Below are 25,040 nucleotides of genomic sequence, written 5' to 3'. Positions count from 1 at the left end.
TTCACTAAGCCTACCACAGATGAGCAGCAGTTTTCCCCGCTTTTTATGGAAACCGAAAAGAGTCATACCTAACCGCCCAGTGGCTATCAATAGCCCCCCTACACACAAACACACACACTCTGCGGCGCGCTCTGTCCATGGTGCTGATACAGCGCAGAGAAGATAGAGATTTCACGCCAACATGTCACTCAATCACTTCAACTTTTGTGCTATTTTTATATAGGGACATAAAACTAAAACTGAGGGGGCACAAGTTTCAACTGAAGGGTCTAAGCCCTCGTTTGCCCCCCGTGGAGCCGGGACCGCTGTTACTGTAGTTATTCCACTGCTATTTTTCTCATAGAATGATAACATAGTAATCTATTGTAAGTTTATCAACCTGAATAACAAAGCTGTGTAAATCCCTATAGAATCTAGATAAATCTAAATAAAAACGTTATTTCAAAACCATGTCATGAAATAAAGTGAAATGGCAGATCCCTGTAATGTGAGCCCTCCAGAAGTATGCTGCCAGCTTACCTTGTGTTAACAATGCAGCTGTGTCCATGACTTGACCGTGACCTCCGCCCTATGGCTCCCCTAGGGTGGGCCCATTCTAAATCAACAGCATTATACCACCCATCCAAGATGCTGCCCTGCCAAGGCCCTAGCCAGCTACCCACTGAATGGAATATTCATTAAGTCTCCAGTCCAGATAGAGAAAAATGTCTCTGATTGTCCTCTGATTATCTTTATATTCATTAGCTACCACATAGAACTGGCTTTGTGGTAGCAGAATGACACCATTACACATGAGTCATTATACTAAATCTAGTACAGAACCACCTAATTCAGAAAATTACAAAGATATTCCAAAAACTTGTATTTTCTCTAGCTAAACTACATGACCTGTAAATGGTGTCATAAGACTAAAATAGCTCTGTGGCTACAAGTCAAGACATGCCATTTTGTTTTGAAGAGGACCACACCACCAGCAGCAGCCCACATCCATCTGTCAGTACAACATTAACACCAGAGGCCAATTAAAGGACAGAGGAAGGCAACACGAAGACATGGGGTGAATCTCAATTGCATACTTCTCGCATCCTCTCTCCTCACCTCCTTCTCAAAACCGATTGGAGGAGAAGGTCAGAGGGGAGGGACCTCTGGCTTTCTCATCCAATGGGTTTTGAGAACGATGTGAGGAGAGAGGACGTGAGGAGTATGCAATTGAGATTCACCCCATGGTCTCAGTAGATATGGTAGTTAATGCATGTGTAAGCATCCTCAATGATTTACACCACCATTCACACCCCTGGAACATAGTATACCATACCTACAGTGGGGAAAAAAAGTATTTAGTCAGCCACCAATTGTGCAAGTTCTCCCACTTAAAAAGATGAGAGAGGCCTGTAATTTTCATCATAGGTACACGTCAACTATGACAGACAAAATGAGAAATAAAATTCCAGAAAATCACATAGTATGATTTTTAATGAATTTATTTGCAAATTATGGTGGAAAATAAGTATTTGGTCAATAACAAAAGTTTCTCAATACTTTGTTATAAACCCTTTGTTGGCAATGACACAGGTCAAACGTTTTCTGTAAGTCTTCACAAGGTTTTCACACACTGTTGCTGGTATTTTGGCCCATTCCTCCATGCAGATCTCCTCTAGAGCAGTGATGTTTTGGGGCTGTCGCTGGGCAACACGGACTTTCAACTCCCTCCAAAGATTTTCTATGGGGTTGAGATCTGGAGACTGGCTAGGCCACTCCAGGACCTTGAAATGCTTCTTACGAAGCCACTCCTTCATTGCCCGGGCGGTGTGTTTGGGATCATTGTCATGCTGAAAGACCCAGCCACGTTTCATCTTCAATGCCCTTTCTGATGGAAGGAGGTTTTCACTCAAAATCTCACGATACATGGCCCCATTCATTCTTTCCTTTACACGGATCAGTCGTCCTGGTCCCTTTGCAGAAAAACAGCCCCAAAGCATGATGTTTCCACCCCCATGCTTCACAGTAGGTATGGTGCAACTCAGCATTCTTTGTCCTCCAAACACGACGAGTTGAGTTTTTACCTAAAAGTTCTATTTTGGTTTCATCTGACCATATGACATTCTCCCAATCCTCTTCTGGATCATCCAAATGCACTCTAGCAAACTTCAGACGGGCCTGGACATGTACTGGCTTAAGCAGGGGGACACGTCTGGCACTGCAGGATTTGAGTCCCTGGCGGCGTAGTGTGTTACTGATGGTAGGCTTTGTTACTTTGGTCCCAGCTCTCTGCAGGTCATTCACTAGGTCCCCCCGTGTGGTTCTGGGATTTTTGCTCACCATTCTTGTGATCATTTTGACCCCACGGGGTGAGATCTTGCGTGGAGCCCCAGATCGAGGGAGATTATCAGTGGTCTTGTATGTCTTCCATTTCCTAATAATTGCTCCCACAGTTGATTTCTTCAAACCAAGCTGCTTACCTATTGCAGATTCAGTCTTCCCAGCCTGGTGCAGGTCTACAATTTTGTTTCTGGTGTCCTTTGACAGCTCTTTGGTCTTGGCCATAGTGGAGTTTGGAGTGTGACTGTTTGAGGTTGTGGACAGGTGTCTTTTATACTGATAACAAGTTCAAACAGGTGCCATTAATACAGGTAACGAGTGGAGGACAGAGGAGCCTCTTAAAGAAGAAGTTACAGGTCTGTGAGAGCCAGAAATCTTGCTTGTTTGTAGGTGACCAAATACTTATTTTCCACCATCATTTGCAAATAAATTCATTAAAAATCCTACAATGTGATTTTCTGGATTTTTTTTCCTCAATTTGTCTGTCATAGTTGACGTGTACCTATGATGAAAATTACAGGCCTCTCTCATCTTTTTAAGTGGGAGAACTTGCACAATTGGTGGCTGACTAAATACTTTTTTTCCCCACTGTATTTTCAGCATGTTTTCACCATGTTGGTAATTTCAAAAGGAATTCATTAAATGTTTGTCATTTACATTTTAGTAAATTTTTATCCACATTAATGAACATATTTGAGGACAAGAAACTATAAAATCCTGCAATAACAGACAATTGAATATGGAAGTGAAGCACTGTCCAATGGTAATTACATTACCAAGGGTGTCATGATTGACTAAAATAGGCCTAACACTTCTGCTAATGAGCTTCATTACAACTATAACAATGTGTCCCAATTTTCTCCTATGTGTCACTCACTACCATGATGAGTGAAAACTGCGGGCAGGCATGTCATCATTTCCCAAGTTCCTCTGTTTTCAGCACAAGGTCAAGCAGGCACAGTGTTGACACATCTTATTTGAATGAATGGTGGGCTGAACAACACACAAAACAGTGAGGTTACTAGTCAGACTGCTGATGTAAATATGTGGTTTTAGTATACTGCACAGACTGTCTTTTCGTACAGCAGCATGAACCTAATTTTAAGTCAACTAAAATAATATATGCCATTTAGCAGACGCTTTTATCCAAAGCGACTTACAGCTATGTGCACATTAATTTTATGTACGGATGGTCCCGGGAATCAAAACCACTGCCATGCTCTACCAAATGAGCTGCAGAGGACCACAAAATGGAGCCATAATGCTAGAGGTCTGAAATGAAAAGGAATTTCGCATTGGGGAAAGTCATCTATCCTCAAATGATTTCTTTTAAATAAGGAGGGAAACATCTTGTGCTTTTGTGTGTCAGGCTGAAGGAAGCGACTGCACATGTTGTTGTATTTAAGTGCAACACTCTGTCCCCCATTAGTTAGCGAGCTACCTTGTTGGTTAACACATACAGTGGGGGAAAAAAGTATTTAGTCAGCCACCAATTGTGCAAGTTCTCCCACTTAAAAAGATGAGAGAGGCCTGTAATTTTCATCATAGGTACACGTCAACTATGACAGACAAAATGAGGAAATAAAATCCAGAAAATCACATTGTAGGATTTTTAATGAATTTATTTGCAAATTATGGTGGAAAATAAGTATTTGGTCAATAACAAAAGTGTCTCAATACTTTGTTATATACCCTTTGTTGGCAATGACACAGGTCAAACGTTTTCTGTAAGTCTTCACAAGGTTTTCACACACTGTTGCTGGTATTTTGGCCCATTCCTCCATGCAGAGCTCCTCTAGAGCAGTGATGTTTTGGGGCTGTCGCTGGGCAACACGGACTTTCAACTCCCTCCAAAGATTTTCTATGGGGTTGAGATCTGGAGACTGGCTAGGCCACTCCAGGACCTTGAAATGCTTCTTACGAAGCCACTCCTTCGTTGCCCGGGCGGTGTGTTTGGGATCATTGTCATGCTGAAAGACCCAGCCACGTTTCATCTTCAATGCCCTTGCTGATGGAAGGAGGTTTTCACTCAAAATCTCACGATACATGGCCCCATTCATTCTTTCCTTTACACGGATCAGTCGTCCGGGTCCCTTTGCAGAAAAACAGCCCCAAAGCATGATGTTTCCACCCCCATGCTTCACAGTAGGTATGGTGTTCTTTGGATGCAACTCAGCATTCTTTGTCCTCCAAACACGACGAGTTTAGTTTTTACCAAAAAGTTATATTTTGGTTTCATCTGACATTCTCCCAATCCTCTTCTGGATCATCCAAATGCACTCTAGCAAACTTCAGACGGGCCTGGACATGTACTGGCTTAAGCAGGGGGACACGTCTGGCACTGCAGGATTTGAGTCCCTGGCGGCGTAGTGTGTTACTGATGGTAGGCTTTGTTACTTTGGTCCCAGCTCTCTGCAGGTCATTCACTAGGTCCCCCCGTGTGGTTCTGGGATTTTTGCTCACTGTTCTTGTGATCATTTTGACCCTCATTGACGTGTACCTATGATGAAAATTACAGGCCTCTCTCATCTTTTTAAGTGGGAGAACTTGCACAATTGGTGGCTGACTAAATACTTTTTTCCCCCACTGTATACACAAACAGCATGAAGGCTATCTCACAAGGCTGCTAGAGCAGGATGTGGTTAACAATCACGTTAGCGACGGCCTCAAAGTATAAAGTTTCCATTTACTATACCGCAGAGAATAATGTTTTGACTATAGGTGAGGGTGTGAGAGCAGAGCTTTAGCTTAACGCTATGGTTAGAGAATATAGACTCCACAGTCAGACAGTGAAAACAGGCATTATCTTCTTACATTCACTGCTTCCATATGTAGAAGGTACAGATAGGATAGGTGAAGCCAAGTCCAGCTCTATAAATAGGCCAGGAGGACCAGGTTGTGCTCCATTAGCAGGGTAACTCAGTGGTTGCGTCCCAAATGGCACCCTATTCCCTATAGTGCCCTACTTTTGACCAGAGCCCATAGATTTGGGTGAAATATGGGACGCACACAGAATGACTTATACTCAGGGTATCATCCCCTCAGAAAGGGCACAGAGAGAGCGTAGAGAGTGTCTGTAATTCTACCATGTATCATCCTAATATATATATATATATATATATATTTTATTTTTTATTTTTTTATTATTATGAATAAATGATAACCCTTGCACTTGTCTTTTCCTACTAGCATTGACTTTTCTGATAACTTCTTTATTTACGACTGTGATATGTGGTTGTCTCACCTAACTATCTTAAGATGAAGCAGGTTGGCGTTTATTGTCATGAATCTTGCCCTGGAGGCAGCTCTGCAGAGTGGTCACGAGGTCACTAACCCCTAACCTTAAATTAATCATTTTTGTTTTCATGAATTTTTACGATATCGCTAATTTTGACTTTGCAGCTGGCCCATCTATTGGAAATCGCTCAGTTCTGCATCCAGGGCAAGATTCATGACAATATACCGTCAACCTGCTAAGAGAAATGCACTAACTGTAAGTCCCTCTGGATAAGAGCGTCTACTAAATGACAAAAATGTAAAATGTCATCCACTGACTGTAGCAGCAGTAAATCATACCTCTCCCACCACCAGCATGCAGCAGCTCCATCCCAGCAGCAGCATGCAGCAGCTCCATCCCACCACCAGCATGCAGCAGCTCCATCCCAGCAGCAGCATGCAGCAGCTCCATCCCACCACCAGCATGCAGCAGCTCCATCCCAGCAGCAGCATGCAGCAGCTCCATCCCAGCAGCAGCATGCAGCAGCTCCATCCCACCACCAGCATGCAGCAGCTCCATCCCACCACCAGCATGCAGCAGCTCCATCCCAGCAGCAGCATGCAGCAGCTCCATCCCACCACCAGCATGCAGCAGCTCCATCCCAGCAGCAGCATGCAGCAGCTCCATCCCACCACCAGCATGCAGCAGCTCCATCCCAGCAGCAGCATGCAGCAGCTCCATCCCAGCAGCAGCATGCAGCAGCTCCATCCCACCACCAGCATGCAGCAGCTCCATCCCAGCAGCAGCATGCAGCAGCTCCATCCCACCACCAGCATGCAGCAGCTCCATCCCACCACCAGCATGCAGCAGCTCCATCCCACCACCAGCATGCAGCAGCTCCATCCCACCACCAGCATGCAGCAGCTCCATCCCAGCAGCAGCATGCAGCAGCTCCATCCCACCACCAGCATGCAGCAGCTCCATCCCACCACCAGCATGCAGCAGCTCCATCCCAGCAGCAGCAGAAGCAGAGCAGTGTAATAATACCTGATGCACAGCTGCCCATCACACGCCAACAGAGCGATCTGTCACTTCAAACCCTGTTGCTAGGTTACCGACATTCTTCGGCACACCGAGTACTATCAGCCCTTTTGCTACTGGCAAGTAGAGCTTTTCAGGTCTGGGGAGTGTCAACTAGAGAGGGAAAATGACGCAGGAGCCTACGACTAAAGCACTTGTGAATGAGGACAAGGCATGAGAGACAGGGATGAGTGTGTGCGCCCGTGTGCAGTAGTGTGTGTGGTGTAGTACGTGTGTGTGTGTGTGTGTGTGTGTGTGAGTGTATGCTTGCGTGTGTGCGCGCGTCTTCTTCAGTAATCTGCTGGCCTTCCACTGAGAGAGAAAGAGCCAGAGAGAGCGAGAAATAGAGAGAGAAAAATAGAGAGAGAAATAAAGAAAGAGAAATATAGAGAGAGTAATATATAGAGAGAAATAAAGAGAGAGAAATATAGAGAGAAATATAGAGAGAAATAAAGAGAGAGAAATAGAGAGAGAAATATAGAGAGAAATAGAGAGAGAAATATAGAGAGAAATAAAGAGAGAGAAATAGAGAGATAAATATAGAGAGAGAAATAGAGAGAGAAATAAAGAGAGAGAAATAGAGAGAGAAATAAAGAGAGAGAAATAGAGAGAGAAATATAGAGAGAGAAATATAGAGAGAGAAATATAGAGAGAGAAATAATGAGAGAGAAATAGAGAGAGAAATAGAGAGAGAAATAGAGAGAGAAATAGAGAGAGAAATATAGAGAGAGAAATATAGAGAGAGAAATATAGAGAGAGAAATAGAGAGAGAAATAGAGAGAGAAATAAAGAGAGATAAATAAAGAGGGAACGAGCGTGTATGCTACAGCGGTGGCTCACAGCGCCAGTCATTAGTTATCCCTGGGAACATACATTAACCCCCAGTACAGCCATCCAGCTACACATACAGGCCCATGTTCAGATCGGATTGCAGAGGATGGTTCCTTGTTTAGGGATAATCTTAAGACTCCTCTTTTTCTCTCTCCAGAGGCTTAGACAGTGGGCAAACGTCACTCTGTGGTCCCCTGTGTGTACTATAGGATGACCCTGGAGACCTGACCAAAGGTGGTCTGATGAGCTGAGTTACTGACCAATGTGGCTGGATATGGAGCTGATACTATTTAGACACTTTGAGATTTGAATTTAAGTTCAGAGGAGCTAGTCTTTCTGACAGTATAACATCCGCTATCTATGCCTGCCTATGTGTGATTGATTGATGACAAATACAGGATCAATGGTGTGAACTGGTGCAAAACTGAACAGGAACGGTCCTCTTCATTACTGTTCTGTTGACTGGAGAAGCCTGTTGTATTGTCTGTTGGTGCAAGCCGTGTTCACTGAACCAGCAACGTCAGCTTGCTAACTGGGTCTATATGGAACATTGTTACTCTGATAGCACTTCTCTTTGTTCGCACATTCATCTTCACTTTTGACCAACGCTCTGTTTACACCCTTAGAAAGATGCAGTGGTGGAAAAAGTACTCAATTTTCATACTTCAGTAAAAGTAAAGATACCTTAATAGAAAATGACTCAAGTAAAAGTGAAAGTCACCCAGTAAAATACTACTTCAGTAAAAGTCTAAAAGTATTTGGTTTTAAATATACTTAAGTATCAAAAGTAAAAGTACAAGTATAAATCATTTCAAATTCCTTATATTAAGCAAACCAGACGGCACGATTTTCTGGTTTTTTAAATTTACGGATAGCCAGGGGCACACTCCAACGCTCAGACAAAATATATAAACAAAGGATACGTGTTTAGTCCGCCAGATCAGATGCAGTAGGGATGACCATGGATGTTCTCTTGATAAGTGAGTGAATTTGACAATTTTCCTGTCCTGCTAAGCATTCAAAATGTAACAAGTACTTTAGGGTGTCAGGAAAAATGTATGGAGTAGAAAGTACATTATTTTCTTTAGAAATGTAGTGGAGTAAAAGTAAAAGATGTCAAAAATATAAATAGTAAAGTAAATAGATACCTCAAAAAGTATTTATACTTAAGTACTTTACACCACTGGAAAGATGGTACTTAAAGATATTCTGTCAAACCACAACCACCTCTTTTGCATCTGACCCAGCACTAGTCACTAGAGGTAAATATTCTACTCAAAATGGTCTGATCAGATTTGCCTCAAAGGATCTTTCGCCTCACATTTCTCAAGGCTTTTGCCATGAGCACTTGTGAATGAGGACAGGGTATCATCATGTGCTACTGCAAGAGCTGCTTGCAGTAGCACATTTGCTGAGTGCTGAGACAGACTCAGTCCTTTGGAAATTCCATGTAATGGAGAATTAACAAAATAAGAATAATTTCATAGCAGAAATGAAATAAAAGCTTAGAGATGTTGGCTAGTGAATTACTGTCACAGTTGTACTGTACGTAAGAGGTACAGCCTTAAATCCATGGAAGCAGGGGGGTGGGGTGCATTTAAAATAAGAAAATGCTCTTAATTTCTTCTCCCCTGTCCAGATCGACCAAATGTGGGAGCCGCAGAGTTAAAACACGACCTCACAGCTCTACTATCATGGCTTAAACACTGCGAAGTGGCCAGCTCCATGCCCACTCTGTGCCCACTGCCCACACTGTGCCCACTTAGCCATACAAGCTCTGCCAACGCGTTTATATGGAAGCCTGTTGCCGCCAATCACCCAAATAGCCATTCTTACACTGTAGGTTTGCATCCCAAATAGCACTCTATTCCCTTTATACTGCACTACTTTTGACCAGAGCCCCATGGAGTCTGGTCGAAAGTAGTTTACTATATAGGCCCTTTTATAGGGAATAGGGTGCCATCTGGGATGCAACCATATACATTTATTTATCTTGTGTGTAAGAGGAGTCATCCACAGTGCCAACAGTGGGTAATAAATTCAAAACCAAATCGAAACTGTGTAGAAATTATAATGGACCTACATTCATACAGTTTCTTGACTGTCCAGATCTCTAATAATCACCGAAATGAAAGCTAGACAGTCAGGGAGCTTAGAACATGTAAAAAACGATGGATAGAGGACTATATTTGTATTTTATTTTGACGACAAGGAAATATAACACATTTTGAGTGTGGTCCTCTGGTCCTCTGTAGCTCAGCTGGTAGAGCACGGCGCTTGTAACGCCAAGGTAGTGGGTTCGATCCCCGGGACCACCCATACACAAAAATGTATGCACGCATGACTGTAAGTCGCTTTGGATAAAAGCGTCTGCTAAGTGGCATATTATTATTATTATTACTTCATTGAAGACCGAATGCGCCCCCCGGGGCAAAATGAGTTTGACACCCCTGCCCTAGAGTGTCCATATGGCCAGATCCCAACAGTCTGCCTCCTTCATGATTAAAAGGACATCATTGTCACCAAACCAAACCTCCAACATGTGGAGTGGTGCTCATGTAAGCTGCAGACCATTATGGGCCCAGAGCAAGAGGAAGCAAACAGAACTTCAAAGAGCTTCTCCTCCTCCTACTCTGGCACTACACCCTGCTAGGCCTGGGCCCTGTTTAATGGGACTGACCAGCCTGTCCACAATATTCAATAGATTGATTCCAAACTTCCCCTCTGCCCTGCAGAGAAGGGTGGTACTGTAGATCAAGTGTATGGCTAGCTACGGAAATCTTCAGTAAGCAACATTAACATCAGCGATACGGTCTGATGTTTTGAGCTAACTTCTTCTTTGAACTTTTTCATATCGAATCTAAATCTTGAGTTGAATTTGAGTTCACTAGCTAAAGCATTCTAAATGGGCCCCAAAGACTGATACAGAGGGAATGAAGGGTTCTTTGTGTCAGCTGCCATCTTGACTGTGTAGAGATTAGGCTAATTTGCAACCCTGCGACGGATGTTCCATACATGAGTGTCAGACGCAGAATGGTCAAGTGAAAGAGACCTTTGTCACCGTCCACCCAAGTCCATAATAAGCCCATCCATGTGTGAAGCCATTAGTTGGCCTGGTCCAGTCTTAAGACTTTCTAAACTCCTTTCATAATTTACCTATCACGCCTCTCAACAGGGTGAGCAGTAAGTCTAACCTTTACAATGAGGAAAAGGCAGCGACCATTGTCCCCTGGGCCCTGATTCCTGCATCAATGCCTTTTCATGTTGGCCAATAAAATCACTGCAGACTCAGAGTAACGCTCAGCTCAGCTCCACTGTAATGAGCACATTGTGTTCAGTGAGGCAATATGGCCGCCTGAAGCTTACAGCCCTCCCTCTCATACATAGAAACTAACAGCACAGAGTGTGACGTGTCTCCATCAATCAGAGAGGTTTCTGAGAGGAGCATGCTGCTTGTACATCACACACTCATCGAGGGTTAGTAGTTTTGTAGTGAGGGGGGAGGGCGCTTTCATGCATTTCTGCTGTAGGAGTCAGCAAGACATGGTGGGGTCATAGTAAGGCTGTAACTTCACCGTATTACCGCCACACTGGCAGTCACGAGTCATGACTGCAGTCAAATTCCATGTGACCGTTGAGTCACGGTAACTATGCTTCTCCAAAACTGCGCTCTGATGCCGCTGACGGTCATTAGTAGCCTACCAAACTTGCTAATGGCCAATCGCTAATGGCTGGTACTCAGCGATCTATTGTCCCTCTAATCACTCTGACATCAATGCAAATGCAATCAAAAATCTAATACTTCATGAGGGCCCTGGCATTCAGAGTTTGAGCGGATCAGGATCACCTGTTGTGCAGCGAAAGTGTTGCGCAACATTTCTATAGGCTACGCTATGCAATTGTGTGAGAAACAGAGTTTTGATGGCCTCTATTAGAAAGAGCAGGATCTTATCAGCTTTCTATAGGCTAGGCTTACTATATTTATTTCTCAACTTTCCTAATATTAAGCACATTGCTTCGCTTTACAACCGGAGTAGCCTACCTGGTTGGCATGAAAATGAAACGTGGGAAAAGCGTCCTCCATATGCTTTTGACGTCTTTTTTTACCCCTGTTCTGACAGGTGCATGACAATGGCCCATTCTAAATCAAAACTAATTTCACACATACAGTGGCTTGCGAAAGTATTCACCCCCCTTGGCATTTTTCCCATTTTGTTGCCTTACAACCTGGAATTAAAATAGATTTTTGGGGGTTTGTATCATTTGATTTACACAACATGCCTACGACTTTGAAGATGCAAAATATTTTTTATTGTGAAACAAACAAGAAATAAGACAAAAAAACAGAAAACTCGAGCGTGAATAACTATTCACCCCCCCCAAAGTCAATACTTTGTAGAGCCACCTTTTGCAGCAATTACAGCTGCAAGTCTCTTGGGGTATGTCTCTATACGCTTGGCACATCTAGCCACTGGGATTTTTGCCCATTCTTCAAGGCAAAACTGCTCCAGCTCCTTCAAGTTGGATGGGTTCCGCTGGTGTACAGCAATCTTTAAGTCATACCACAGATTCTCAATTGGATTGAGGTCTGGGCTTTGACTAGGCCATTCCAAGACATTTCAATGTTTCCCCTTAAACCACTCAAGTGTTGCTTTAGCAGTATGCTTAGGGTCATTGTCCTGCTGGAAGGTGAACCTACGTCCCAGTCTCAAATCTCTGGAAGACTGAAACAGGTTTCCCTCAAGAATTTCCATGTATTTAGCGCCATCCATCATTCCTTCAATTCTGACCAGTTTCCCAGTCCCTGCCGATGAAAAAACATCCCTGCAGCATGATGCTGCCACCACCATGCTTCACTGTCGGGATGGTGTTCTCGGGGTGATGAGAGGTGTTGGGTTTGCGCCAGACATAGCATTTTCCTTGATGGCCAAAAAGCTCAATTTTAGTCTCATCTGACCAGAGTACCATCTTCCATATGTTTGGGGAGTCTCCCACATGCCTTTCGGCGAACACCAAACGTGTTTGCTTCTGTTTTTCTTTAAGCATTTTACATTTAACATTTTAGTCATTTAGCAGACGCTCTTATCCAGAGCGACTTACAGTTAGTGAGTGCATACATTTTCATACTGGCCCCCCGTGGGAATCGAACCCACAACCCTGGCGTTGCAAACGCCATGCTCTACCAACTGAGCTACACGGGACTAGCAATGGCTTTTTTCTGGCCACTCTTCTGTAAAGCCCAGCTCTGTGGCGTGTACGGCTTAAAGTGGTCCTATGGACAGATACTCCAATCTCCGCTGTGGAGCTTTCCAGCTCCTTCAGGGTTATCTTTGGTCTCTTTGTTGCCTTTCTGATTAATGCCCTCCTTGCCTGGTCTGTGAGTTTTGTGGGCGGCCCTCTCTTGGCAGGTTTGTTGTGGTGCCATATTCTTTCCATTTTTTAATAATGGATTTAAATGGTGCTCCGTAGGATGTTCAAAGTTTCTGATATTTTTTTATAACCCAACCCTGATCTGTACTTCTCCACAACTTTGTCCCTGACCTGTTTTGCAAGCGCCTTGGTCTTCATGGTGCCGCTTGCTTGGTGGTGCCCCTTGCTTAGTGGTGTTGCAGACTCTGGGGCCTTTCAGAACAGGTGTATATATACACTGAGATCATGTGACAGATCATGTGACACTTAGATTGCACACAGGTGGACTTTATTTTATAACTAATTATGTGAATTGTGAAGGTAATTGGTTGCACCAGATCTTATTTAGGGGCTTCATAGCAAAGGGGGTGAATACATATGCACGCACCACTTTTCCGTAATTTATTTTTTTGAATTTTTTGAAACAACTTATTTTTTTCATTTCACTTCACCAATTTGGACTATTTTGTGTATGTCCATTACATGAAATCCAAATAAAAATCAATTTAAATTACAGTTTGTAATGCAACAAAATAGGAAAAACGCCAAGGGGGATGAATACTTTTGCAAGGCACTGTACATGTATATTATTTAGTATATGTAAAGACAAGATTAAATTAAGAATAGTCTGATGGGTGAGAATATTATCACTTGTGAATGATGCCCAGCGTGTGCAGTCTAGGCAAGAAACAGCGCATTCATTTTTTGCAACTTTTTCAAATCATAGTCGCATGCATCATGAAGCCTATCCCATAGGCACATACAAACCTTATCAAACATACAGTATCACAACTAAAGTGGCCAAATAACTCCAAAACGTAGCCTATAGGCCCAAGACCCCTAGAACAAGGTTTGAGAGCCTACAGAGCCTAGTGAAACGTGTTCTTATAAGCTCAGGCATTGCGCAATCACGTGTGAAAACAGAGTTTTGACTGGCCACTATTTAAAAGAGGATCCCAGCCTTCTCATGCTGCTATATTTATTGCTCAATTCTTAAAATTAAGCACATTACAAACGGTGTAGCCTATCTGGCATATTAAAAACGTAACCGCAAGTAAACTGCATTCGCTATTCGAGTGCAGCCTACGGATGACATGTTTTTTTGGGGGGGCATTCTAATATATTAGTAGGCTATATGTAAAGACCAGATTAAATGGAGAATATTCTGATGGGTGAGAATACTATCAAGTGCTTGTCAAATTGTGAATGAGAGACTGATGAAGTATGTGCAACCTGCGCAAGAAACAGAGCAGAGCTCATGCCCTCCATGCTACTTTTATCAAATCATCATTAGAGTCGCATCATCACATTTACATTTTAGTCATTTAGCAGACGCTCTTATCCAGAGTGACTTACAGTTAGTGAGTGCATACATTTTCATACTGGCCCCCCGTGGGAAACGAACCCACAACCCTGGCATTGCAAGCGCCATGCTCTACCAACTGAGCTACAGGGGACCTGCATCATGCAGCCTTAAAATGTATTAGAAATCACAACTAAAGTTGCATATAGGAGAACCTGTTTCATTGTTAACTGCTCAACACAGAATAGCCGCATGTGCTATTGGAAATCGTTCGGGAAAAATATCCTTTCTATTTTATTCAGCTATGTTCAATTGTATTATTCTTACTATAAAATAATATAAAATAATGCCACAGGAATTATAAGCAAATCTTGCCTGCTAAATGAACTAGTGTAGCCCACAGCCATATCAGGGCCTAACATAAGGACGACTCAGAATATGCTATTCTGTTCTTTTGAAGTAGGCTACATTTTCTTCATATCAAAAGTTTCTTTAGACCTGTCTAAAATAACACACACACACACACACACACACACACACACACACACACACACACACACACACACACACACACACACACACACACACACACACACACACACACACACACACACACACACACACACACACACACACACACACACACACACACACACACACACACCCTGCAGCAGAGTACTCCCCCACCATAGTGAGCATCGAGCTGCAGCAGCAGCCACAGACATCGTTCAAGATCTCTCAACCACGTTAACTTCCTGAGTCAAGCAAACAGACACATCCAGAGAAACAGAGATGAACAGCAAACTGAGGCAAAGTAAGAAGGGGTTGAATGAGTCAGAGATCATTAAGCTGCCTGTTCTGAACTCCTCAGACTCGCCTTCTCTCCCCTTCTCCTCTTTCATCTGCAGAGAGAGCGAGAGGGATGAGAGAGGAAGGAGGAGAGAGGGGGAGCTTCAAAAGGCCCCATGCTGTAACTCTCGATTACATCCATCCCCGGCAGTCCTCTATCGTCCGTCTCTACCCTCCCTCCTCCCTCCTCCTTTCCTTGCCCTATGCATGCAGGTTAGAGGGAGAGAGCCCTGCTAACCTGGCCAAGTGCCGTGAGACTGTGAAGAGATCATTGACATGGGAGCAGCAGGGCAGAGAGAGTAGAGGAGCTCTTCTCTATGTGAAGGAGGAGGAAAGCCTGCTGGTGGTGGTGGTGGCTCCCGAAAGCGAAGCTCCTCACCGAGACACTTTGATGTTTCCTGGAGCTGACGTCTCTCAGCGGGACTAATCTGCGTCAGTGCATTTTATTAGCTGACGTCTTGTGTTTCTCCACTGCCGCTGCACCTCGACAGAGCGATAGCGATGCGGCAAGAGGGAGATGAGCTTTACCAAGAGGCTGGCAATTATGAGTCTGAGGCTGGGGAATGATAATAATATAATAATAAGCCATTTAGCAGACACTTTTATCCAAAGCGACTTACAGTCATGTGTGCATACATTTTTATGTATGGATGGTCCCGGGGATCGAACCCACTACCCTGGCGTTACAAGCGCCATGCTCTACCAATTGAGCTACAGAGGACCACATGATGTGGGTGGGTGGGGTGCACAAAGGTGGTTTCTCCTTCCTGAGGTGAACAGCACATGACCACAGAAGAGCCTGTCTGTGGTAACACCACCTGACTAGAAGGTTAAAGGGGAGTCCAGTGTTTTAGTCTGTCTGCTGAGGTTTAATGAGGTGTTTCTCATAGGAAATAGTACCATTCTGGAGAGGGCCTATAGCCTATTTTATATAGGGTGGTAATCCTATACCCTATAGCAGTGGTCACCAACCGGTCGATCTTCAAAGCTTTCCTAGTCTAATCACCAAACATTTCTGTAGAAAAGCCAAAGATAAAGGCTTGCGCTCCTTTTTTAATTTGATTAATGTGCTGCTTTTGGCGGTAGGTGCACTTGATTCAGAAGCCCTGCCCACCGGGTAGGCAAAGTGTTCCCATTTTTAACCATTTAATTTGTCTGAGAAGACAATCTCCGACTGAGTGGTTAAAATCGAGTGCGCCTACCACTTCCATGACCAGGCCACAGCGAAGTTTGATACTAGCATACGTGAGATTTCATAACTTTTAAAACCATGACCAGAGAGAGACTGTCAAAGAATACAGCAAAGAGCTGCTGTTTTTATGAGTGAGTTCATGTCTAAGTTTTATTCAGTACTGTCAACACTGTTTTTATTCAACACTATTACAAAACATAACACGCCCTTCTCTCTACTTCCACTCGCGCTGCAGCTGCAATGAATGATTATCCAAGTGTATCGATAGCCCTGCGTTTTTATTATTATTAGCAGCTCGTAGTGTCTACTTTAATATCGAGGAATATTTCACTCTCTGGTCATAGAAACAACATGAATTTATGTATGAGACAGATGCGGTGCGACTCGATGGAAGACTGTGTCCCCCCTCTCTGGTCAGTCTCACCGGAGGAAAGACTGCTCTCTCTCTCTCTCTCCCTCCCTCCCTCCCTCCCTCCCTCCCTCCCTCCCTCCCTCCCTCCACTGAGTCTATTCAAATCAAATCAAATGTTATTGTCACATGTGCTGAACACAACAGGTGTAGACCTTACAGTGAAATGCTTACTTACAAGCCCTTAACCAACAATGAAGTTTTAAGAAAGAAACCCCCCCCCCAAAAAAAACTATATAAAATAATACGAAATAAAAGTAACAAATAAATAAAGAGCAGCAGTAAAAATAGCAATAGCGAGGCTATATATAGGGGGTACCTGTACCGTGTCAATGTACGTGGGCACCGTTTAGTCGAGGTAATATGTACACGTAGGTACAGTTATTAAAGTAGATAATAAACAGAGAGTAGCAGCAGCGTAAAGGGGGGGGCAATGCAAATAGTCTGGGTAGCCATTTGATTAGATGTTCAGGAGTCTTATGGCTTGGGGGTAGAAGCTGTTTAGAAGCCTCTTGGACCTAGACTTGGCGCTCCGGTACCGCTTGCCGTGCGGTAGCAGAGAGAACAGTCTATGACTAGGGTGGCTGGAGTCTTTGACAATTTGTAGGGCCTTCCTCTGACACCGCCTGGTATAGAGGTCCTGGATGGCAGGAAGCCTGGCCCCAGTGATGTACTGGGCCGTACGCACTACCCTCTGTAGTGCCTTGCGGTCGGAGGTCGAGCAGTTGCCATACAAGGCAGTGATGCAACCAGTCAGGATGCTCGCGATGGTGCAGCTGTAGAACCTTTTGAGGATCTGAGGACCCATGCCAAATATTTTCAGCCTCCTTAGGAGGAATAGGTTTTGTTGTGCCCTCTTCACGACTGTCTTGGTGTGCTTGGACCATGTTAGTTTGTTGGTGATGTGGACACCAAGGAACTTTAAGCTCTCAACCTGCTCCACTACAACCCCATTGATGAGAATGGGGGCGTGCTCGGTCCGCTTCTTTTTCCTGTAGTTCACAATTATCTCCTTTGTGCCTTTGTGCTGCGTTCACATGCTAGTCGGAACTCCGAAATGTTCGACTTGCTGATTCGTTGAACGCGGCACATGTATAACTACAACCAGTTAGCAAGTTGGACATTTCATAGTTTCCTAGTTCCGACGATTTTTTAAATATATATTTTTTTATTTAACCTTTATTTAACTAGGCAAGTCAGTTAAGAACAAATTCTTATTTACAATGACGGCCTACACCGGCCAAACCCGGACGACGCTGGGCCAATTGTGCGCCGCCCTATGGGACTCCCAATCACGGCCGGTTGTGATACAGCCTGGAATCGAACCAGGGGGTCTGTAGTGACGCCTCAAGCACTGAGATGCAGTGCCTTAGACCGCTGCGCCACTCGGGAGCCCAAGACTAGCACGTGAATGCGGCATAATGGCGTCTTCAAAACAACTGGGAAATCGGAACTCTCTGACTTCCAACTTCAGTGAGTTCAAGACAACTGGGAACTCTGAAAAACATGAGATCCGGCTGGGGAAAAACATTTTGAACGGTCATCCAACTCAGAATTCCAAGTCGCAAACTCTGGCATCTTTCTAGAGCTCTGACTTTCCGACCTGAAGATCACTGACGTCATGATTTTACCTTGTTTTATTTCAGAGTTCCCAGTTGTCTTGAAAGCACCATGACCATCAAATGCAATTACCATCAGTCCAGTAAAATAAAAAAAGCAAATTATTTGCAAATGACTTCAATTTATGCTTAGCTGTGCCTCGCAAGTGCTACACCAACTGATCTAGTTTGTTATCAAAGCTTGAGTTTTGAAATATAATATGGTCTGAGAAGACCAATATTGTCAGGAAAGGCATATAGCCAATATGCTGTGATAATGTATTAGGCCTATTGCACAAACCTCATTCCTACAGAACTGTTTTTATTAGGTTAATGTTACATTTTTAAAACAATGCTTTAACAAATTCTGAGCGGCAGATCTCGGCTTGCTTTTTGACTGTGAAAGTGATCTTGACTCAGAAAAGGTTGGTGGACCACTGCCTTATAGCTATTGGTGTCTACAATTGATTGCTTCATTAAGATAGCACAGGGGAATGAGAGCAGCATGTGGAGGGAAAATGCCAACAGATGTGTCAACATAACGGAGTGCAGCTACAATAGGTTAGCAGTGAGTACCACCATTACCACAGCCCAGCCTGCTTTGTCCCAGGCTCATCTGATTTACAATCAACCACAGGGGAACAACAACCGTTTGAGGGTTACTCTGACATTTCAGAATTGTTTTTCCAAGCCCACACCCCAGCTATTCATTGAGCGTGAGAGACAGGGGCGAGAGAAAGGAGCGAATTAAAACAGATAATTGAGGGGGAGATGGGAGGTCTTCGCATGGAACAACCTCGCTGGAACGAGTGACTCATTTCAGATCTCACTAATCGTCACCCACACACACACACACAACACGGACAACAAACTCACACTATCTGTTTTCCACTGTTTCACTGAGGGTGCGACAGTGAGGGGGTTGTCTGTACCATGATGCCATGATGACACCATTGCAGAGCTCCTGATTACTCCAGCATGTCATGACTAACCAGGCAGACAGGCACCACTACATCATACACACTGACTCCCAAATGGCACCCTTCCCTACACTATGTAGGGATTGGGTGCTATTTGGGACCTCTTGCCACAATCTCAACTCAGACCACCAGGCGTCACAGCCATTTCCACATACAAATCTTCATGCCGCATAAGCTCCCATTACAAACCATCATCAGCGTGCACAGTTAGCGCCATCCGCCATGGCTCAACCAGATCATGGGATTACTCTAGATGCATGAAAGAGAGCATGCATATACTGGGACAAAACAGAGGCCTGCATAATGTATGCACCTGCCATGACTGCTAAATACCCAGCTGGCTTGATGGAAGCTTAAAGCTGGTTCTTGGAAGAAGAAACCCTTGTGCACCAACCGGTTTCCACTCTGCCACTGTTGAGGAATTCAGTCCACCCCAAAAAGCTTCCTTTCCATTTATAGCCTGTTGTACACTTGCTCCGGACTGACCGGCGGGGTTCCCACCACAATACATCCACTTTGTCTGTTGGCCTGCCCATACTGCACTCCACACACAGGGACAGGAAGAGGAAACCGCAGAGCGCAGGCCCTTTGACAGGGCCAAAGCATGGCTTGAGCTCTATGCTGATTGCTCTATGCTGATATTCCCAAATGGTCACAAAACAAGTGAGCTCACTGCCGAGCAAAAGAAAGCCACTGTGTTTTTGACTGATATAGACTACGTTTCAATTGGCACCCTATTTACTATCATTATATAGTGCACTAGGCCCAGCATGCAAAGACTGGGATTATGATCAAATTGAGACAGTGAGAAAGCTGGATAACTGCTCAGAACGGTTGTATGTATAAAGACAGTGAGAACACATGTATGTGCACTCTGTGACACCAGATTAACCTGCTGGTAGGGTAATGTTCTGGGCCAACCCGCAGAGAGCTTTCGCTTTCAGCACAGAGAGGATTAAAGAAGAGCGAGAGAGAGCGAGAGAGCGAGAGCGCGCGACAGACAGACAGACAGACAGACAGACAGTCAGGGAGAGAGAGAGAGAGACAGAGAGAGAGAGACAGAGAGAGAGAGAGACAGAGAGAGAGAGAAAGACAGACAGAGAGAGAGAGAGAAAGAGTAAGAGACAGACAGACAGTCAGGGAAAGAGAGAGAAAGAGAGACAGACAGAGAGAGAGAGAGCACGGCCCGCCAGAATCCCATTGGAGTCAGGTCACATAAAGTCAAGCCAAAACATCCTATGACTTTTTTACCCTACAGCGCCCAGACAGTGTGAGACTCTGAAACAAATGGGGATACTACTGAATATCTTCTTCCTGACTTGGTCACCTGGGATTTGAGGTACAATAGCAAAACTACAGACCTGCTGCCTAGCTGGAAGACACATTTGCTATGAGTGCTGTTTATAACATCCTACTTGTAGAGGTAGACAAAGATAGACAGTGTAGCTGTGGACAGCAGGAGTGCCTATAGCACAAACTCCAGAACAGCGGTGGCCAGCTGGTGTGTGTGTGTGTGTGTGTGTGTGTGTGTGTGTGAGCCTGGCTGGTTTGAGAGCAGTAATTGCTGTGGCAGAGTGCTGTGTACGTACCTCTGGTTTCAGCGTATCAGGATATTTATTTGCTCCACATTGCTTTGTGCACCACAAAAAACAGAGGCCCTGCGGGGAGAGAAACAAATTCAATTATTCATTTATCGCATTCAATAAAATATGACTATCAACTCTGTGTGCCAGCCAATGTCATTTACTGTATGCTTCACTCCAAAAATGTCATTTCTGCCCCGGCCCCAGCCCTCAGAACTAATGCTTGTGACAGGCTGCGCTCTGTTGGACAGTGACCTCAATATCTGTCCATTGGTAAACAACAGGTTGAAGCACAGAACACATTCTAGGAGCCAGGCTTCATCAGAAACCCCATCTGTACGATGGCCTCTTTTCTCTCTGGCGTTTCCTGTAGCAGGGAGATGGAGTTAGGGGGCTTAATTCATTCAATGTTCTGAGCTGAAAGAGTATTACCTGAAAGAGCTTGAACAAAAGTGTTTTTCATCAAGTATCCTTCAATCAAGAGCCTCAGACAGGTGTTACCAAGCTTTGACTCTTGATACTTGGAATTACTACTGATGATATGCGTGAGGCAAGGCATGATTTAAGCAATTAACAACCCATTTATTGAGTAACTTGTGCCAACTTGAGTATCTAGGAAACCTTCACCCAGCAAGTGGAAATATTGGCTTCATAACAGACAGAGGACACTTCAGCCTTCCAGTAGAAATCATAGCAGTAACTGATCAAAGCACAAATATGCATACATAAATTCATTAAAAAACTGAGATGGCAAGATCTGAAGAACCATAACCTTTTTGCACAACATTAACCGAGCATCTCCTACCGCCAAATACATTCACACATAAGGGAGAACAGCCAAACAAGAAATGCACCACGCCCTGCCAGCACTTTGAAACACTAATGTTTCACAGGGGAGTCATTGTGCCCATAGGGACAGGGGTTAGCTACATGGCAAATTGACTAAACGCACTTCATCTATAACAGCAATGATAACTCATAACACACAAACTTGACTTCTAAGCAGAGTGCTGTTATAATGCATCTGTTTCTATCTGTATATAGTTTGTATATAGTCTAAATATTCTGTCTGTATTGGAGCATGTGTCATGTCATTATGTGGCATGCACGCACAAACGGACTTCAATCGTACACCCCATACTGTAATACAAACACCTTAGGAACAGGATTTTCCAATTAAAACTCTCAATCAGGCTAAATGGAATAGATATTGATTTAGATAGTGAGGCCAGAGGAAATTGGTGGGCAGAAAATATGAGAGTTCCCCCGACGTGTGAAGCAGCTTCAGTAGTTTATTACTTCTGTCTGACTGTGGCTGGTCAGACAGACAGACCTTGCTGGCAGAGAACAGAGAATAGAGAATGGGCCAGTAGAGACAGGCAACAATCATGTTTGACATTCTCACTCCTCCTTTAGACTTTCCTTGACCCATTGACCCATACTGTTGTTCTGGGATGGTCATGACATCACATATTGGAGCCATTCCATTATACTGTAGAAATCACGGACAGATGGCTGAGATAGCTATTCAAAGGATGGTATTCAATATAAAAGGATAAAACGGCATGCAAATGTAAAAAGGGTATAATTTTGTCAAAACCCCACAAACATTTAAAAGTCTTATTTGGAGACAAAGGGACAAAAAAAGCAAGTACCCTCATTCAGTAGCATTCTGCTCTGCCAGACACCCTTCTTGACATTCTTTCCCAAATTGAGGGTTTGCTGAGCTATCCTATTTTGGGCGTATAAGTGGATGAAACAGAGGGAGTCCCAAAAATACACTGGCAGTGCCCTGTGTGTGGAAGTGAAACGGGATTTACGTCCACATGCATGCTCTGTCTCTCTCGAACATAATGGGGCTGAGGCTGAGTCCTGCAGGGGAGAGTCATTCAGCCACACACAGATCACATGACTGGCCGGGCACAACGAGCTCAGTCATTCTTACTGTCGCTCTTTACTGAGAGGAGAGCAGAGCACAAAGCTACGTGTCACGACTTCCGCCGAGGCTGCCTCCCCTCCTTGTTCGGGCAGGTTTCGGCGTTCGTCGTCACCGGCTTACTAGCTACTGCCGATCCCATTCTCATCACTCCACTTATCATGTCTTGTCTTGTCAATCACACACACCTGGTGCTCATTCCCCTAATTAGTATGTGTATAAGTGTTCCCTCTGTTCCCCTTGTCTTTGTGAATGATTGTTTCATTGTGAGAGCGAGTAGCTCGGTTGAGCTACTCTTCCATTTGTTATTTCCCTTGTGATAGTTTCGTATTGACGCTGGATGCGTTTTATTTATGTAAACGGAATAAACTCTAGACTTTGGTGTTTTACCTCCTGCGCCTGACTCCTTCATTCACACCTCGTCACACTACGGCTGATACACTGGCTCCGCAGAGGGGGAGGAGCTCTCCACGCACAGCCTGCTGGGTAGGTACTAAGTAGGGGCACGCCATATACAGCCTGAGGGACAGTAGCCACAGCCCTGGCCTATCTCAGACTCCTACATCTATACTCTCCTATAATGCACACCAAGTTAATTTCAGGGCTTACCTCTAAAGGCGAATGGACTAGTCACTTTGCCATTTCAATGGCAGTGGTATCTACAGTATATTACATTTACATTTTAGTCATTTAGCAGACGCTCTTATCCAGAGCGACTTACAGTTAGTGAGTGCATACATTTTTCCCATGGGAATCGAACCCACAACCCTGGCGTTGCAAGTGCCATGCTCTACCAACTGAGCTACACGGGAGGCTATCCTGTGACAGATGAGGATTTGATTGACAGGTCAGGAATGGATTTCAGCAGACAGCCTTCACATGGAGGCTCTCTGGCTGCGTCTATTCCTTATATAATGCACTACTTTTGATCAGAGCCCTATCGTACCTGGTCAAAAGTGGTGCACTATATAGGGAATAGGGTGCCATTTTGGACTCTTCCTGACAGAGCCAGGGTGGATTAAAATGGACAAACATCCTTAATGTAAATATCTGCTCTGGTTCCATGGATGATGCGTATGGGCACTGGGCAGGATGCCCCAATGTAGAGTGTGTTTGCACGAGGATTACACAGACAGTGGAGAGAATGGATTACAATGAATGAAAGGTTAGAGTTGAATGACATTTTGGATGACGACTCACTGTAGCCTATATCCCAATGAGACCTCACATTAACCTAGCGTTAGGGAAATTTGCAATACAGGGCCAGCTTTGTAATTGTCACCACTGAATACGCAACACAATTATGAAACAATGAAATTCCTTCAAAATGACTTGCAGAGGAAGTGTTTGTTTAAATAAACCCATATTACATCCAGCTCTGTTGCTGCTCTCCCACTACAGTAATTAAAGAGAAAGAAATTAACATTAACAATGGCTTAAGGCCACTTTGACGTTTACTGGGCTTCCTAAAGGTAAAGCTCTATACTTCTGTCAATATTGCTTTATCCCCTGGCAATGAGGGGGAATCTTAATGGGGCATATTGAGGGCCTAGGCCTGGTGCTCCAGCCAGGAGGCCGGGGTGATGCCAGGATGAGCAATCGTCTCTTGACAGCCCCCCAGCCAGCAGCAGCTGCATCAGCTCTGCAGAGAAATGACGCTGCAGAGAGGCAACAGAGAGGAGCAGGGAGCATGGAGGGCAGACAGGCACTCCTCAGAGACACAGTTTAACTGCTACCTGTTGTGCAGTTCTACTATACAGACTGTACTGATGTATTTCAGTATACAGTAGTACAGTAGAGGATGGAGGCCAGACAGGCACTGCTCAGACAATGTTTAACTGTTTCAAATGTGTCACAAATCCAACGCAAGTCAATGGTACCTATATTAGCATTTTCACGCTTCATGTCCAAATCATCCTAAAGTATCTAAAAATGTATTGTGTAACTCAATTGTTACTTATAGATGATTTGGATATGAAGTGTGAATGATAATATTTTATTGGATTTGTGCCACAAATGCTAAAAAGTTAGCATTTGAAACAGTGGCCAGGTAAACAAAATCAGTGGCCACGCTTTCCACCTGGCTACCACTACCCCGGCCACCAGCTCTGCACCCTCCGCTGCAACTTGCCCATGCATGTTTTGTCACCAAAGCCCCATATACTACCCACCATTGTGACCTGTACGCTCTTGTTGGCTGGCCCTCACTACATATTCGTCGCCAAACCCACTGGCTCCAGGTCATCTATAAATCACTGCTAGGCAAATCCCTGTCTTATCTTAGCTCACTGGTCACCATAGCAACACCCACCCGTAGTCTGCGCTCCAGCAGGT

General features: G+C 44.3%; 1 protein-coding gene across 5 annotated transcripts in view; it reads right to left on the bottom strand.

The window, feature by feature from the left end:
- The window catches only part of LOC121549004 (tyrosine-protein kinase Fyn), a 92,185-nt gene that overhangs the window by 54,916 nt on the left and 12,229 nt on the right, over positions 1–25,040 (bottom strand). For 4 of the 5 annotated variants that reach the window (XR_006657735.1, XR_006657734.1, XM_041860770.2 and 1 more), the window contains exon 2: positions 20,777–20,845. The exons of the other annotated variant lie outside the window; for it this stretch is intronic. The gene's annotated coding sequence lies outside the window, so the exon portion shown is untranslated. The remainder of the gene's footprint in view (positions 1–20,776; positions 20,846–25,040) is intronic. 5 annotated transcript variants of the gene reach the window in all.

The sequence above is a fragment of the Coregonus clupeaformis genome, chromosome 33 (assembly GCF_020615455.1).
Source record: "Coregonus clupeaformis isolate EN_2021a chromosome 33, ASM2061545v1, whole genome shotgun sequence".
Taxonomy (NCBI): Eukaryota; Metazoa; Chordata; class Actinopteri; order Salmoniformes; family Salmonidae; genus Coregonus; species Coregonus clupeaformis.
Note: the sequence above shows the minus strand (reverse complement) of the source record. Positions and strands in the feature narration are given on the sequence as shown.